This window comes from Molothrus aeneus, chromosome 3 (genome assembly GCF_037042795.1).
Source record: "Molothrus aeneus isolate 106 chromosome 3, BPBGC_Maene_1.0, whole genome shotgun sequence".
In the NCBI taxonomy this organism is placed as follows: Eukaryota; Metazoa; Chordata; class Aves; order Passeriformes; family Icteridae; genus Molothrus; species Molothrus aeneus.
This window is the reverse complement of record NC_089648.1, coordinates 80,386,021-80,404,620: the sequence shown is the minus strand read 5'-3', so window position 1 is coordinate 80,404,620 and position 18,600 is coordinate 80,386,021.

Sequence of the window (18,600 nt, the reverse complement as noted above, 5' to 3'; positions counted from 1 at the left end):
GTCTTTTCCCTACTTATTTTCTCTTCACTGTCCATAAATTCTTACACCCAGAAGGAACTCTCTGCCATAACCTACAACTGCAATCTTTGCAATGCACTTAAAAGATTTTCAGTACTTAAAAGGATAGAAAAGAAATTAATTGAGATAGCTGGTTATTTGATTTCTTTGAATATTTTCTTAATCATAAGTGAGAGGATAAAACATTCTGAGTGTTGTTACTTCTACTTAGTTCTGCCTTCCTCAATTTCAAACTTGTAAGATTCTGTCATAAGCTTAGTACTTTACTAGGAAAAAATGAGTTTTTTTCAAATGTTCCAAATAAATCAATAGGGCACTTTCAGGTAGCAGGAAATACAACAAAATGAAAAAAAGGGAAAGGAATATATAATAATTTTTACTTTAACAACAAAAAGTCTTACTCTACAAAGCTACTAAATCAACCTCCATCCAAAATATCCTGAATAACAGCAGAAACACCAACAAACATTTTCTGTAGAGAACTCTGATTAGAATGCATATTATTTCCTCTCTTGATGAATTGAACTGGCATTTTGATTACCTTTAATTGTACACATCAAATAACTTAGTACTGTGCAGTGATACACCAATGCACATAGAGGCCTTTTTAATTTCATGCAAACAATTGTATCCTAAATCACACAAAGCATTGAAACCTTCCCCTTTCATTGAAACATTCCCTTCACAAGTTTAGAGAATTGTGGTTCTGATTAAGATTAAGGAAGCACCCCTCCAAAACAACTTCCAAGGTTTTTGACTGCATTGCAAGACAGGCTCCTTGGAGCTCTATCTGTAGATTCTGACTTTGCTACTAAACAACATTTCTCCTCAAAAAAAGTAGAATGCCTATCTTCTTCAAGGGGCTTTACAATCTGGAATGAGTAGCAATACTAAAAATAATGATAATGAAGAGCATCTTGCAGGTCTATTTTGGAGCTTTCAGTTTTACAGGCATTGGAAATGAGATCAGTCATTGACTTGGAAAAGTGAGAAATAATTTAAACATGAGGGGTGTTTTGCAATAAACAATGATGGGTTTATATCTATTGGTTATTTTTATTATTTTCTATGTATGATCAGCCAGCATAAACACATGTACTAAGTTTAAGAAGTGCAAGCAGATACGACTTTAAAAAACACATTTTAGTTCAGTTTTGTCAGATTTGGTCATTCCTTTGTACAGTGTTACAAATATCCTAGTTTCTACTGTAATGCTGCGCAAGGTAAAAATACATTTCTCATCTAGATCACACAAGTATTTTACAAATTTGTCTAATTTAAATGAAAAACTGACGATGGAGACCAAGGGATGAAGAACATGAAGATGAAGCACGAGAAAGATAAGGAAGTTTAAGACCTCAAATAAACTGGAGGAGATCAAGTCTGGAGACAAATCAGTAATATTCTGCAACATTCTGAAAGCCCTTCCAGCTTGTAAAAAGAGCTGTCTGTAGTGCATTTAAACTCAAGGAAGGAAAACCTCTAATATATCACAAGTGACTCAGAAAGAAATGTTACTTTGTAATAAATAAATAAATAAATAAATAAATAAGATTTTAAAAATTTTATGTTGTCTTAAGCAGAAGTGGAACAAAGAAAAAAGCTCCCTATTACAAAGTAAGTCAGATTTTTAAACAAGATGGGGAAAAAAGGATAAAGGAATACAGAATAGCACTCACAGCTAACAACTGTGAGTTGTTATTATATTTTAAAATTATATTTTTAAAATATAATTTTAAAAAGACTTGTTAATGCACATGATGCATTGATAAAATTAGCCTAGTCAGATGAACTTGGTGTCCCTTTCTGGACCTGATAAGGAGATCTGTCCATATCTAGTGAGAAGCAGTGCAAAAAATCAAGAGGCAGAAGGAAGGAGACAGTGCATAGGAGGAATTCAGTAATGTTTCCTGCTCATGTAGGGAGGTACCAGAAATTCCAGAGCTCAGCCGGACTGGAGACTTCAGAGGTACACAAAAAGAAGAGACTGTACATTTCTAGGAAAAGACTGAACAAGGAATGTGTTGAACTGTTGCTGAATGAGAATGATGATTCCGTGCCAAGGGAGACAGATAAGACTAAGGAACTAAGTGTCACCTTTCCCTCAGTCTTCAACTACTGAAGAGGACTTCATTTTTTTATGTCCATGGAAACCAAGATTATATTTGTATATTCATAAGTACAATTACAGTTTGGAATTTCTTGTGACGATAAGAAACTCTTTCCCAAAGTGTTAACACCCTCCACCCCCAAATAATCACATTCCATTATGTATTTCACTATAATTCTTTTACTCCAAATTTCTGTCTGAATAGTTATTTGCATTTGTGATGCATACAGTTAAAAGCTGCTTGGCAAATTTAATCAGGACACTTGAGTTCCCTATCACTTCCCTGTCAGTGCCACAGGAAATTAGTGAATTTGTCTTCATATTTTTGATGGGCAAAATCATTTATATCTGAAGCTGTCAGCCATCAACCAGGAATATCACAACAATAGGTCCTGAGCACATCCAGGGCTGATTTTGGCAGTGCCTTGTCCCAGGAGCAGATGAAGAGCCCCAGTGAGGAAACCACAGGGCTCATGAAAGTCAGTGAGGAAACACTTTCCCAGTGGATGGACATTTCATTAACACCTCTATTTGAAGGGCAAAATGACATCCTGCCTACAGTATGCTGAGGTCTTGACCCTCCTCAAGAAACCATCTAATTACTACCCTCTGTCAAACCTCCCTTTTTGGAGAACATGATTAAGGAGGCAGTTGCTAAGCAACTTCAGGAGCACCTGGACGAAGTGGGATTTTTAGCCCTCTTCCAGTCTTCAAGTAATCATTTCCAGACAAGTTTTCGTAACAGTCTTAGCTTCATATTTCCTAATATTGCTCTTGGGACACTAATGAAATATTGTTTTGTATCAACTCTGTTAATGTTTTTCACATATATTTCAGTTATTGATGATTCAGGTCATCTCATGTTGAGTTACAGAAGGAACATGTTATTACCAGAATTTTATAAAGAACATATGCATTTAAAATCAAATACTTTTTACTTATATTCATGAGAAGCAAAGCTCACCTTGAAGAACAGATAATGATTTTATTCATATTCATCTCCATGTTTCTTCTTAAATCCCACATATCAAATATGCAAATCCCCTAGCTTCTGTCAAAGAAAAAGAAAAACTGAAATTGCATCACCATCAGGACTTCAAATAATGAAGCCATGAATAAAAAGATCTGTGATAAATGAGTTTCTAATAACAACGGGGTTTCTAATAACAGCAGGAATCAGATTATGAGAACATAAAGGGGAAGTTTCGTGTATGAATGAAAGACTGCAACCTTAATGTTTCTTTATCGCTTAAAATGAGGAATGGTGCAGACTGTAGCAGTCAGAAGTTCTTCTGTGGACCTGCCAAGCCTCCTGCTTTCACAGATCTCGCGGCTCAGCTGTGAAGCTGTGGCTAAGAAATTAATCAAGTGCCACAAAAATCAATCAAACAAACAAACAATCTGGTAAAGAAGCTTTCCTCAGAAAACCTGCCCAAGCTGGAAACACTCTGAAATATGAAATATCTAGGTTTGTTTAAACAATTTGTTTATGAAGAAATTCTACCTGATGTGAAAGAAAAGATCATTTTTCATTATATAATTAACTGAATAAAATAGATAAAAAGTTTTTTGTTGCAAAAGGATGATGTTTCTAGAAAATTGTTTTGCTTTGGTCCAGCAAGACAGAGGGAAGAATTGTCAACCTGGTGTTGCTGTAAGTATCGAGAAAGCTCTTTTCTTAAATTCAGACAAGTTGTCTGTGAGAAGCAGTTAAGGTGAACTAAGAATGGTTAATAAAAGTAGTGCCAGTGTGTAATTTCAGCTCTGTTGCCCTCCTGTATTGACTTTCTCTGTTATCAAGTTTCTATTACATAACCAGATTTATGCCACAGCTCCAAGCATCACAAGCATAAATCAATGAGTGGGAGCAGCCGGCAGAGTCAGACAGGGAAATTGTTTTAAAGTCCCACAGACATTTGGTTCTAAGTCTGAAACTCTAGCAATGCTTGTGAACTTGTGACCGTGGAAAGTGGTGCTGGTGGGGGAGCTCAGCTCTTCCTGCAGCCTGCCAAGCTCTCCACTGCTTCAGCTGCTGATGAAACTGCAGCGAACACGCAGGAGGATGGAGCAGAGCAGAGGGAAAGAGAAGGCAGCCAAGGCACAAAAGCACCATGGAACAATTCTTTCTTCTATCACCCACCATCATGGAGGGTGAAGTACTTGAACATTCATTATCCCCTGAGGAGACTGGCAAAGTGATCCTTTTGACTGGTTTCAGCCCTTTTTACCAATGGATTAGGTATTGAGAAGGAAACAGGCTGCAGAAAAACAGTTTCTTCTTTCTGACTGAACATGAAAAATAAGGCTATTTAGATAGTTTCCTCAATACCAAGAGTAGCATCACTACAGACTTCTTTCTGCTTGTTTTTCTGTTTGGCTTTGGAGGGGGTTGTTTCAGGCACTGGAAAAATATCAATGCTTTTTGAGAGAAGCATACAAGGAAGAAGAGCTCTATGTTTTTTCTGAGTTAAATGTGCAATTCCTATTTGTCTGTTTGTTAACAGTAATTTGTCCACTTTTGATTGCCATACCTTGTGCAACTTTGAGAATAACTCACAGCCAGAGGGGCATTAGGCAGATAGATGGTCTTTCCATTCTGAAGAGCTAAAGTCCATGGACTGTTGCAGAGCATTCATTCAGTCTGTCAGGAAAGGTTCCCTGTTCAGCATGTCCCACCTACCTGGAACCCCAGCTGTAGCAATACAGAGATCCACTAGAATGCAGCATGGCTGCAAGTTGCCACACAAATAGGGAATTCTGCTGCAATGGTCTCAGAACAGCCCAGGGTACAAGCACATACCTGAGTCTTTTCCTACCGTGGACTCTAGCACCAGGAAAAAAGCAAGCCCTTAGGAGGACTCCTCACATTCTAGGAACAAGTGAGAGTGAGAGATATATACCAGTAGAAAGATATTTTAAAAGACTTCACAAAAGATAAAGAGATTTTCCTTGGAGACTTGCAATTCCTCTGTCCTTATGTGTTTTGAGCTCTTCCTGGCTACATGACCAGTTTCTAACATGTTATATTTCTTATCCACCATTATCATGAGGTTACTTTCTGTCTGTCTATGAATTCCAATTTGACAGCACAGATTTCTTGGGGGGGAAAAACCACTGCTGTGGGGATGTTGCAGTTTGATGTTTCTTTGTTCAGTCAGTTCAGTTGTGTAAGTTGAAATTAACCCAGATATTTTTTGGGGGTGAATACACCTTCTGACACTCCCTGAGCATAGCTGCAATGGGGGTTTTGTTTGTATTTTGCAGAGGAAGCTGTGACATTTTCCAAAACCAGGCAATTGATTACTCTGTATCTACAACTATTTCTAATGGTAGCTGACTACTGAAGGGAAGGAGGCAAGGATTTTGCAGTTAGAAACAATTCCCTTTAAATAAAATAACTCTGGACAGTACCTGTGGTAATTTATCCATTTTCAAGTTCAACTTGTTCCTATGATCCTTTCTCACTTACCAGATATATATTCCAACGGATGACTATTGGACCCTGCCATCACTTTTAAACAGACTTTCCAAACAAAAAGACTATCAAAATCTGTCAAATTCCTAGAAGAAGTTTGTCTTCAATTAATTAACCTTTTTCCTCACAAAGAATTTTTGCAAACATCACTTATCTCTCTGATTTACTTGGGTAAAAACCCTACTTATTGTGCTTTGGGTTTTTTTTTTTTTTAATTAAAGAGGCAATACAGCATTTGGTTTTGGGACCCTTACAGAATCCATGTAATATTTAAATCCAGAAAATGAAAAATTAAAAGTATTAAATATATGGCCTTATATTTGTAATACTTGTCTGGAAGTGACATTTTGCTTTATTGCCATTTAACATCAACTTGAAAACAGTTCTTAAAAATTAATGGCCTATGCTAAATAGATACTGAAGGATCAGTGTCTAATTTTAGCTAGACTATATTATAATAAGCAATTACTTTTTCTCATATCATGTTTATATAGCATGACCAAGTTTAAATACCTGATTTAGTAAGGTCCTGAAATGAATAATATCACTTAAAGGAAGAGTAAAAAACCTTGTGTTACTGAAAACTCATACAGAAGTTTCCTTTAGTTTATTCAGTTGATGAGCTGATAACTGCACTATTACAAGGGAAAAATATCTAAACAAAGTTGTGCCTTTTAATAGCTTTTTGCACTGTTATGTTTTAAAACAAATCCCTCCCTTTCCCTAGAAGCTTTAAAGGCCCTTTTCCTTTCCCAGTTGTCTGGGTTTGCTGTATGGTCAGTAAGAAAGCAGGTTATAGTGTTCTCTGGTGTCTTAGAGAGGAAGAGATGCTCACAATGGCACTGAGAGCCCTTGTGGATCAGGACCCTGTTCCACGTCTCTTTCTAGATGAGTTCACCAGACAGGAAAGCTGCCAGCAGTGAGATCTCATTTCCAACAGAAGAAATGAGATCAGATGTAAAATCCAGTACTGTTCAACGGCACTGAAGGTTTCAGTATCTGTCCCTCAGACTTTTTGAAAGATCTCTTAGCATCAGATTCTCCTTTCTGCTAAAGAGATAGTTCTTGAAAGCTGTTCTTGCTGTGGTAGTTCCCAGATAAAATGCTAAAGAGCTGGGGCATGGTTGTCTGAGCTCGTATCAATAACCATTCCTTGCCAAGAAATCTAGAGCATTCATAATGCCATTTTTGATCTTGTTAGCTTCAAAGTGCCTGGTAACATTACTATTTTTATGTACCAGTGCACAGAGATCTTATCACAGAGTATACCTCTATTCAAATATAGGGCAAAAAGATGACTTCTGCCCCAAGGAGATCACATCTTAATATGACAGAGAAGTGATTTACAGATATAAATAGAGACAAAATAAAGTATTGGTGATCCTAGAAGGTTGTATTCATACAGCATTTGCAGCTTGATCACTGTTTTTGGAGGAGCAGGGTAATGTAGTTAATGCAAGTACCGTTTTCATATCTTTTTTTCATTTTCCATGTACATGCAACCCCACTCATAAGAAATGCATATCTTGTACAATAAACTTTCTCACTGGCATGGTTACATTTTTCTTATTTATTTTTTATTCTTTAGCAAGAAAAAAAATCATGATAGTAGCAGAACTGATACAAAACTCTGTAAAGATAAGCATATCACTGTATGCATGTATAAACATATTCAGTATCTACGATGTTTCATACTCACTGCAAGTGCAGTTTTTGCTTCCTGAACAGCTTTCACAAGCAGTTTCATTGGATTTCCATCCACTACAGTATCAGTCAGTCCAGGCAAGTGACATTCTCAGTCTCACAGTAATGTGAATAAGATTACATGTGATAATGTCAAACAGCAAATGTAGAGATACCCAATTTAATCAGGTATAACTTGATTTTCAGAAAAACTAAACTTGAATCAAAATATATGACTAGAAATATAGCCAGAAGTCTTTTTTTCTTTGACTTTTTAAAAAATCTTTTAAATTATTTCAAAATAGATTAAATATACAGTAATTACACTGTTTATAGGAAATCCAGATTTGAAGCTGAGTGATATTGATCACCATGTCTAGCTCTTTACATTCTGGCTGATGCACATCTTGATGGCATAACACTGTCATATGACTTCTGACAAAATAATGTTATATTATATTCTTTTCTTGATTGCCTGAAAAAATTGGCAATAGTAGCAATGCTTTTGAAAAATTCTAATTTTCAGAAAAATTCTGGAGCTCTAATACTTTTGAAAGTCAAAATGCCAACCAGCAATAGAAGTAAAGAGTGTGAGAAAAAAATGTTAGTCAGAGGAAACAAATAGCATCAAAATGCTTCAAGGGGAAAATTGTATCTTGTTGTCCTGGTCAGTGTGAGAGAATAGTGTAGAGTTATTCATATGATTCACATTGGCACGAGATTTTAGAGCTCACATAAAGAATAACATACACTTCCTTTTCTGAGCTAATCCACAGTTACCAATAATGATGTTTTCAAATGTGGGCATAAAATTTGTTTCAACCTATCATTCACAAGGAAAGCCTTTCTATATATCACATGACATTCATCACAGAAGAACACACAACTTCTTTTTTTGGTTTCATGTTCTGGGATGCTGGGGCAAGTGCAAAGACCAGTAAACATGGAGATATTTTCAAAGAGGATCTACTGAAAAATAGATTTTCAAAGAGGATAACACTGAAAAGTTCCAATTCTTTCTTTCCAGGAAGAGCCATATTAAATAATATTCTACACAGAAAAATAAGACAAAATGTCATTTGTACTTGAAACTGAATTACATTAATTTTCTCTAACTGAAAAAAAAAAACATTATAAATTAAACTATTTGTATTAAACACAACAACAATAACAAAATCTTGCTTCACTACAAGCTTAAGCATACATTTAACTAGAATTATTGGTAGCACTTGCATAGCAGAGAAGATGTTATATTTTCTTTTGCTGTCCTTTCAGTAAACTACTATCCACAGAAGTCACATCATGCACATTCAGACAGCAGACATAGGTAAATCAATTTAAGAGGTTTTGATTAAAAAATGATCAGGGGGAATAAACATATGTGTGTGTGTGTGTGTGTGTGTGTGTGTGTGTGTGTGTGTGTGTGTGTATGTGTGTATATATATACTCTAGACTCCCTTCTATACAGAGAATTTGGAAGAATTTTTTGCAGAAAAACAGCAGTGGACACCAAAAAAATCTTTATCCGTCCTTATAGGCCAGTTTTATTCTCAAATGGTAAATACCTTAAATGAAAGGAAAAGCAGAACAAGGACAGGAAAGTCATAAACCCTAAATGAATTGAGATTGCTATTAGCACTGTTTGTCCCCCTTCCCAGAAGTGGGAACACTTTTTAATCCTTTTAAGGATGAACTCATGCAGATCTAATGATGCTGATTCACAAACACACTGAGGTAATACACTTCAGATGAGAAGGACATTGCATCATTTCAGCAAGTCTCAAAACATAAGTATAAAAGGGAATTTCATGATGGCATCAGCTTTTACTGTAATCAGACTCCAAGGTATGATTACAGCTATGCAGGTCACACAGTGGGATTCACTCACTGATGCAGTAAGATGGTCCCAATCTAAAGAACATAAGGCAGGAGACACAAGCCAATTCTCTTATTGTATAATAGCTCATAATGTTATATTATGCCTTTAAAAAATCAATTTATGTTCCACCCAACTGTTTCTGGTTAAGGGGAAAAAAACTAACATGAGGACTGCACATCATATTTATATCAAATTTAAACACTGTGGAAAGAGGCTGCAAAATGAGATTTTTCCTTGCAGTACAGGATAAATATCAATTAACTGAAACGTGCAAACAAAATGCATTGTTTTAAAAACCTCTGCATTTTTATGTACTATGTCACATATTTGGAATCAAACAAGAAATTCCATGGTTCTGACACTTATTTTTAAGAAATGAACTCAGGAAGAGAAAATTGCTTATAAACATACACCTCTTTCCTGGGGAGAGCAAAGGTAGCTCCTGGAGTTATTATGTTCTTATCTTTTTTATGGAGTCTTGATCCAGAGCTGCCACAAGCTGGTTCCACCAAGGCCTGTGGTTCCTCCCCCGTCCTTAGGGATAACAGGGTGTGAAATGGAGAGTAGGCTACACAGTTGTTGTGAAATATAAATAGCACTCCACCCAGAAGTCAGGAAATGCAACTTAAAAGCAAAGATAGTAAGACCTGGGTCATCCCTTCCTCCCTGTGGGCACCCCTCCAGGCCAGGTTCACAGGCTCTGTGCTCCAGCATCCCTGCACTCCACCTATTGCAGTCAGTGGCAGCCACATCCCCATCACCCAGGCAGAGGCACCACTGGCAGGCCAAGGCACAGGTAACTTGTTTGCAAGAGAGGTTAGCATGGTATTTCTCAAACACCACTCTCTCTCCTTTTATGGATCTTTAAAAACCACCTTTACTGTGTAAAAATCATAAAATACTCAAAGGCTTGATGCCTCTTCACTTAAGAAAAACTCCATTAAATTTGACTGACCTGCTGGCTAGAGAAGTAAGATTATTGCTTGAGTGCTTGAGTGCTTTCTTTTTTTCCTTTTTTCTTGCCAAGTGCCTGTTTCCCCCCCAGAGATAAATGCTGGATAAATCTTGAGGAATTACAGCCAGGACTTCATAACTTGCAATATCTTACTCTTGTTGCAAACTACTAAAAGTCCAGTGGATTTTCAATGCAATGGCTGAGGACACACTCCTCTCTACCCATTTGCACCTCATAGCCCACATGCTCAGTCCTCAAGCATTGTGGTCCAACAGCAAGTCTGAGACATTTTTGGCATTGTTGGCTCTGTAGGTTTGTACAACACTAAGTAGCATTTCATAACCCTGTTGAGGGGACTATCTATTTGTCTGGATTACCATGTCTTCAAAACCAGCAGGTGAAAAGGTTTTAAGCAGGACATTTAAGCAGGACACCGATAGAAATTCCAACCTGTTCAAATATTTCTAACAATATTCAGGGCTGCTCTGAACTGACTTGCTGTGCATTATTTTCACCCTTATTTTTTAAGATTTTTTAAACCTTTTAATGTTTACGTTCTTGTAACAGACTTTCTCACGCACATTGTGTAAATAAGTTATTGTTTTGCATTCTTTTATAAAAAAAGAGAAATTTGATAGACGGTTTGCCCAGTGTCATTGGAGAGGTGGCACTTTCACCCTCCAATACACTATCACTTTAAAAAATTTATAATTGTTAAAGTCAAAAAAATAAAAACCCCTTTTTTACCTTAAAAACAGCAACATATCCACATCGTGCTGCTTTGTGTCTTATAGTGACACATTATTTATATAGACATGAGAAAAATCTGAATCCAATTGTCTTTAGTTGCTGGTTTCACTGCCATGAGTCCTACACATGCTATGCCATCATTTTAATGGGCCAGCCCTTGTACTAACTTGTGCATGAAGTCTGCTGTTGTGATTTGAGTGGTTGAATCATGTGTCTCCTCTTCACTAATGATCCCACAAACTTCAGAGTATTCTCAGAATATTGGATAAGAGGTTTTCTTTGCACCCTCCTTTGGCACTCAGGAGCCCTTTCCTAGGCGATCTAGAGCTTTGTTTTGTGTAAGTTACTCTACCACTCTCTGTAGAGAATAGAGAATAGAGAATTGTCCATCACCCAACTCTTCAGGGTGACTCCTGCCTCAGTAAAGAGCTCAGACAGTTTCTGAGCACTCCAACACCAGATTTGCTCCTCCTCGCTACAAAGGTTCGTCTCTACTACTAGTTCTGTAACTAGGCCAATGAATAATTTCTTTTTGCCTGTTCCTAGATGAAATCCGTATCTACGGAAAGAAAACACTTGGTAAGTTTATATCTGAGAGAATTTTTTTTTTATTTTACTCAGAAAATGAAAAATAAGCTCTCACAACTCTTCCCCCAAACCTTCTTTCTTTTTTTTTTAATTTCCTCAAGAAAAGCTCTGTGTATCTGTTTTCAAACTTTATCTTCATGAGAGTTGCCTATAAGAAGAAACTGGCGTGCTTATTTAAGCTCTGTCATTGTATACTAAATGAAAGCTTTTATTGTATCACGTTACATATATGGTGAGGTAGGAGTGAGTGTCTAAAAGAAATCCAGTATCTACATTTGTTCATTCATTGCATCACCGTATTTAGTTGCCTATTCACATGAAACAACAACCTTTTGTATAAATCTGATGTTTAAAATCTAGTCTACTATACAATATTTATTCTATAGTCCACTTTATTTTAATTTTCTTAATGCTTTCTTTACACTTTGCAGAGATATGAAGCCATCTTTTGGAGAGGGAAGAAGGGCTAATAATGTTTGAAAAGAAATGTGTATGGGTGTCACTCACCCAGCACTGGTAGAAGTGACATGTTTAATGCCACTCCACTTTATTTGTTATTGGTGTGCCAAGGGGTCTCTTCTGTACACACTGAACTTCAGTGTCAATGTATTTATCTAAGTGGCTTGTATGGCAGAGAATTACACAGTGGTAGGTACTGGAGTTAAAAGTGGATACACTCTGTGTCTGTGCCTAGCTAGAAGTGATTTTGAAAGTTTCTCCTTTTTGCACTGAAGGAAAATTTATTTAAAAATAAGTCTTGACAATAACTGAAATGATTCTGTTACATAAGGAGAGCTAAATGAAAAACCACAGTGAAATAATGACTTGTTTGAAATTTTGAACTTAAAGTAAAAAGTAGAGTTGTTTACACAGCTCTCCTGCCTTCTCTGCATCTTTCCTTGTAAAGCTTTTGCCTCAGACTGTCTCCAGGCCTGTCCTGCCTGCCTTTCTCTTATAAGTTTGAAGTAAAAGAATATCACCATTTCACAGAGGGCTTCAGAGTCCAGAAGGTTAGTCTAGCAGAGACTGTCCTCAGGGACACATATTCCAGTTTTTAAAGCTATTTCCAGATTAAATGACCATCACAAGCTGCCTCTTTTCTGCAGCATTACTGAAGTTTCAGTTACCCCAATTAGCCTCATTAAATCGGCAGCAGGTTGTCTGACATCTGAGTTGCCTCGTGTAGTTTGGTATCAGAAAACTATGCCACAAATTGACTCCCAAAGAAATCACTTTTTTTTTCTTTTTTTTTCTTTTTTTTTCTTTTTTTTTCTTTTTTTTTTTTTTATCAGAGCAGCCTCTTGCCTCTGGGTGCTGCCTGCTACACTGCAAACCCTCTAGCTCCTCTCTGGCATTTTTTCTCTGAAAATCAGCTTTTGGCCTGCTGGATCAGAAGATGAGTGAGTGTAAATCGGTGGCAATGGCTGGAGCTGAGCCAGCAGTATTAGGCAGGATGCCTCGTGGAGGCAGAGGCATTCACCCATGAGACAAGCCCAGAGCTCAGCCAGCAGCACACCAAGGAACAGCTTCTCCCTCTTTGTGTTTTCTTCCTTGCCTGCTTGCTTTTATGGAGCATCCTAATGTATATGTAGCTACATAGATGTATTTGCACCTTAAGCACATGAATGACTTAAAGGAAGAACAAAACTAACAAATGTTTATACAAACCACAAGTCTGAGTGTTCACAGAGGAAAAAAGTGTCCAAAAGAGCATTCATATATGTTAGCGAGATGTGCATACACATATCTGTGTGCAGGATTCACAAATTGGTAAATGATGTCTCTGTACAATTTCTTGTGTCTCAACATGCCGAAACATGATATAGCAGGTAAATATGCAGCATAAAACTTTATATAGATATTAAAGGATTCTGTTAAACTAGAAAAAAAGGCTTAGCTTCCTGGTAGTGCTGAGCAGAGGGGAGCAGCAGAGCTGAGGAGCAGATGCTGCTGGGGCAGAGACTGACAGCCCTGAGGTTTGCTGAAAGGCGCTCCAGACCCATGGGCAGGGTGAGGGGAGTATGGCTGGGGGCAGTTCACTTCAGAACCCTGAGCATATGCAGCTTTGAGCAAATATCCAAGCAAAACACAGTAGGAGAGACTCTTAGCAGTGGTTTGAATGATACCAGTAAATACTTAGCTTTTAAATTACCCTTAGAAAGGCGTGTTGAGGATGGGTTTTTCAGGTGACCATCCTAAACATCTTGCACACATGCATGCATGAAAGAAGATAATTTTAATTATATTTTTGTGGTAGTCCTGCTGTCAGAGTAATCATAAACTCTGATGTTTCTCATCAGCTATGCTCTGTTAGAAATGAAACATCTCAGTGTGACAGCAAAAAGATTTCATGAGTGCACCCGTCAGGTCCTGGAAGTGAGAAAGCTGGTACAGAGGATTATAAGAGTGTTCTCACTACACAAGCATTCAGTTCTTGCTATTAAATGCATTTCACAGTGAAGGGAAACACATCATCTGGTTGTGACTAGGTGGGTGAATTAAAGCAAACCAGGGGGGTTTCCATATCAGACAGAGCTAGGGGCTTTAAGTAAGCCTGCAATTACTGGTACACCAACTGTCATAGCCTCTCAGAAATGGAAAAATAATTTTGTTCAGATCCTGAAATCCCAAGACTGCCTATATCTTACACAGCTCTTCATCTCTTGTTCCAAAATTAATGAAATGTAGCTTTTCCCCCCCACATGTCTTTAAAAAAGCATTCAAAGTTAAGAATTTTGTGTTATATTTTGAGTCCCTTAAAAGCTAACAATTGGGCTGTCACTGCATTGAAAAGGGCAGAAGACAGATGAGAGGTGCGTCCTTTCCTCTGCCTCCTTGGGCAGAGTGAAGACCCAAGGGCAGGAAGATGAGAGAGTGCAGAGGAGAACTTCAGCCACCACTCTCCCAGCCCAGGGAGATCCCATCCTGCAGCCCTGTGGCTGATGGTGGGCCACACAACACCAGCAGAAAGATGGTAAAATGGTTGAAAAACCCTTCCCAGTATACATTTATTTATAACATGAGGAAAAAAAAATTAAAGTACTAACTCAAATTTTTATTGTTCCATCTCCTTTTTGGAAGTTGCAAGAGAAAAATTTAGTAGTCTGCAACCCACAAAATAGTAAGTTTGAAATTGTTTTATGAAAGAAAAGGATAATCCTTGATTATTGGCATTGAGGGGGAAGGATGGATGATTCCTTGATTAAAACAGTCAAGAGACAATATTTTAAATCTAAAGTATTCAAGAAAATGCTTATAGCTTATTTCCAGCTACAGAACTGTTAGCAAAGCCTGACACAAGTCAGTGCAAAGCAAAGCAACAATAGCTTAGAAGTATTTTCTTCATATTCTCTTGCTAATGAGAATGTTATGTTTCAGAAACTCTTTGTTTCAGAAACAACTTTTTTGATATTCAGATTCTACTCTGAAAGCATAAATTATGTTAAGGAAAAAATTACTCCTGATAATAATTTTACTAAGGTCAACAGAAGTATGTCCTAAAAAAAATTCTACTTACCCCAAATAAAGGTTGGAAAAATAGACTCCAAATTAAGTTCTTTCCTTGCTGATAATATTTGGAACAGTATTACACACACCTCTTTTTTACATTGAGGTATAAAATTTAGTCATAAATGAAGTCCTGGGCACAATTATTTATTCTTTGTCTAATGTCATTTTCCTTACCATCCCATTACACTGCTTTTGAAGTTAGCTTGCCCCATAAAAATTGATTTCTTAAACCACAAAGAAAATATTTTAAAATCTCCTTTTTTGTGGAATATTTTTAAAGAGAAGGAAGCAATTGCTTCCTTGTGCCCATGTTATTAAGCTTTGATTTCTTATATTTTGTCTGTAGATTTTAATTTAAAGCATGCACTGGTATTTTTCTTGGCTCACTCTGCTAGACCTAACTGTAACATCATTTTCCAAAATGCCCACATAGTGAAATCTACTCAGCCATAAAAGATTTAATTTAAGTAAAGTTGATCTTAACATCGGATTTAAGGGTTTGGTTTAAATTTATAAACACAAGGAAATTCCAGGCACTGTAAATTAGAGATTAAAAAAGGTCATTCATTCTTTAATTGAGAAATATTATAGTAATACCTGCCTATGTATTTATTCCATCAATTCCTAGCTCTGAATTTTTTTCCTTACTTTCAGACAAGCAGTCACTGTGTTGTCAAAGACACTTTTGTGTGAACTAATAATTTTTTGTGAATTTTTTTTTATTTAAGGAAAAACCAGCATTTGAATTCAAGAAATCCTGAAAGTTTCCTGATATACTTTAGTAAGCAAACAGCGATTGCAATCTGCCACTGCCAGTGTGCTTTAGCGATGAATTTACTGACAAGACAGTAACAAATCATAAATTATAAACCCCCCAAAGGAGAGCATTTCCTTGGCAGCTCTGGCTGGAAGAGGACTTGCAGAACCAGGTTCCCAGGTGGGTACAGTCTCTTGTGTCCAGGCTTTCCTGGGAGGTTTCAGTTCACAAATCATTTGTGCATAGGCTGCAAAGCCTCCCAGGGAGCTACTGCAATCTCATGGGTCAACACAGACCAGCAGGGGCTCTGTTTGAAGTAAAGAGTTGCAGAGAAAATGAGGGACTGTTTTTACTTACCCATCCAGATAGATAGATAGATAGATGGATGGATGGATGGATGGATGGATGGATGGATGGATGGATGGATGGATGGATGGATGATAGAGTGTGATTCCTCAAGGCTGCTGGATAACCTGCATATTGGCTCATTTTAAAAGCTAGCTGGAAATATTCACTTCCTGCACGCACATTGAGAATTAAATCTCATAACATATGCATGCTATACACTTCATACATCAAAACACAAACATAGACAGTTTGGCAGAAAGAAAAGTAGTGTTAATGAAGCAGTTAGATCTATAATAAAGAATTTCTTTGAAACGGTATTGTCATACCAGGTTTTATTCTGGGAAAATGTTGCAGGCTTTGAAATCACAGGTCTGGTGAATCTGTAATGGCAAGGCTGACAGACACATTAGCAACTCCTTGTGCAGAAACCATGGTGATGGTCATCTTACCCATATGAATAAGTAAATAAGCTATATTGCAGTAGTAATACCTGGGCTTCCAAAATATACGGGTGGCGTGGAATAACTGGCTAATCAGTATTTTGGAAAATAAAGGATTTTTTAATAGGTATGTGTTTATGAAGAATCAGAAGCCTTGATACTTTTAAAGGTTTTGAAGATTTGAGGGACAGAAAACTAAGTGGAAGAAAATAATGATGTTATGACTATAATATAAAAAAAAAGAAAATAACAAATGAGTCAATCAGCTTCCTTTTGCTGAGGAATGTAATACTCAGTGCTTACACTAAAGAAATTTAACCTAAGAGTGTATTGTGGGCCAATTCTTCTAAAAAAGCCCTTTTACTACAAGGCCATTAAAAAGAAAGAAGTTAACGAGTTCATGGCAATTTCTTTAGCTTTTCCTCAGAATAGGGAGTGAAATTTCAGTTGCAAGCCAGAAAATAATCCTGGCACATAGAAGCCTGTAATGATTGCTAATTTTTTATATCTATTTGGTTTGATTTTCTGGCATTGAACCTTTTTTATTCGTGACCTTAGCAAAGCTGGTGTTCTGTCTCAGGCAGAACTCAGTATGGAAACCTGAAACCTGGGTGCCTTTGCTGAAGTGTGAGTAGCACGTCACACCATGATTGCAAGACAGCAGAGGAGAGGTAGTAGAGAGGATTAAATCCCCAGGAAGGATTCCCCACACCAGGGTTGCCTCTCTTTCTGTGCAGGCCAGGCAGAGTGTTGTGAGGACGGCTGAGCATCGCTGCAGCCGCGCCCGGCGCTGCCTCCCCCGGAGCCCGGGCTGGGAGAGGGGAGCCGGGGAGCGCAGATCCGGTCACACTGCCGGGGTGCCCGGCCGCATTCCCAGCCTCCCTGCAATGCTCCATGACAACAAGGTGAGACGGCAGAGGTTACCCGAACAGCTGCTTCCTAAGCCAGAAATTCCAGGCATTGAAAACCATCTGTCTATACATTCACAAATGTATATAAGGGCAATCTATCAGGCTGCGGCACTGCAGCTGCCACTCCATCAGGCCTGCTTCCTTTCTCCAGGCTGAACAATAAGAGCTAGTTCTTCACTTTGTGTCACACAGAATGGCTGATTTGATTAAGTCCCCAACTCTCATTATGCTAGGTAGGGGTGTAGAATTTCAATGATAATCCATAATGCATGACCAGTTTGTCGCCATGGTAACATAAATTCAAGGTTACTAGCTCAGACGCATAATTGGGTGTGCATTGAGTGCTGAAGAAGGGCTGTTAAAATTCTTGTCATAGAAGAGTAGCATCCATCATACTGTCTGAAATTGCAAAGTACTCATAATCAGAAAGAAAAATCCTTGGAGAAAAATGTTAATAAAATAATGATTACATCTAATATAGTTGTTTAAGTTTAAAAAACCAAAGTGGTTAAAGTATTTTAGCTAATAAGAATGGAAAAGGCAACTCATTAACTGCAGAAGACTTCGTTTGAACATTCCCCACCCCCCAATATTTGCATTGTAAGATGGACCCAAAGCAGTTCAGCTCTGAAACTGACTGATTAGCTCAGAGTCTAATCCATATGATACAGTAAAAGATGACGCTTCGCACGCAGATGGCACAGCCTTATAGGCATCGTCTGTCCAGTTTGATCTTTTGTGGGTAAACATATCTTCAAAATTAGCTGCACTAAGGATGAGAGGACTATTGCATGCTGATTTTTAAAATTTTTTAGATGTTGCCCTGAATTATTGCACTATACAGCAGCCATTTTAACTATCCAAGATGAAATAGGTAAGGTCAAATCGAACAGATGGAAACAAGACATTTAAAATCAGACTGAGAAAAACTCTAGCATGTATATAGTAGGTAGTGATCTTACTCCAGCAGATGGATGGAATAGATGACCTAGAAAGGTTTTTTTTTTCCTTTCTCTGCCTCATTTCTATGCATTTGTGACTGCAACATACCTGAAACCTGGCATTCAGTATATTAATGTAGTGTGGGGAGGGGATTGGGTTTTCTTTTCTTAAAATATTCTTGTGTACATCTCTCCTATATTCCTATAATATTAGCAAGATTGATGTGATGTTTGC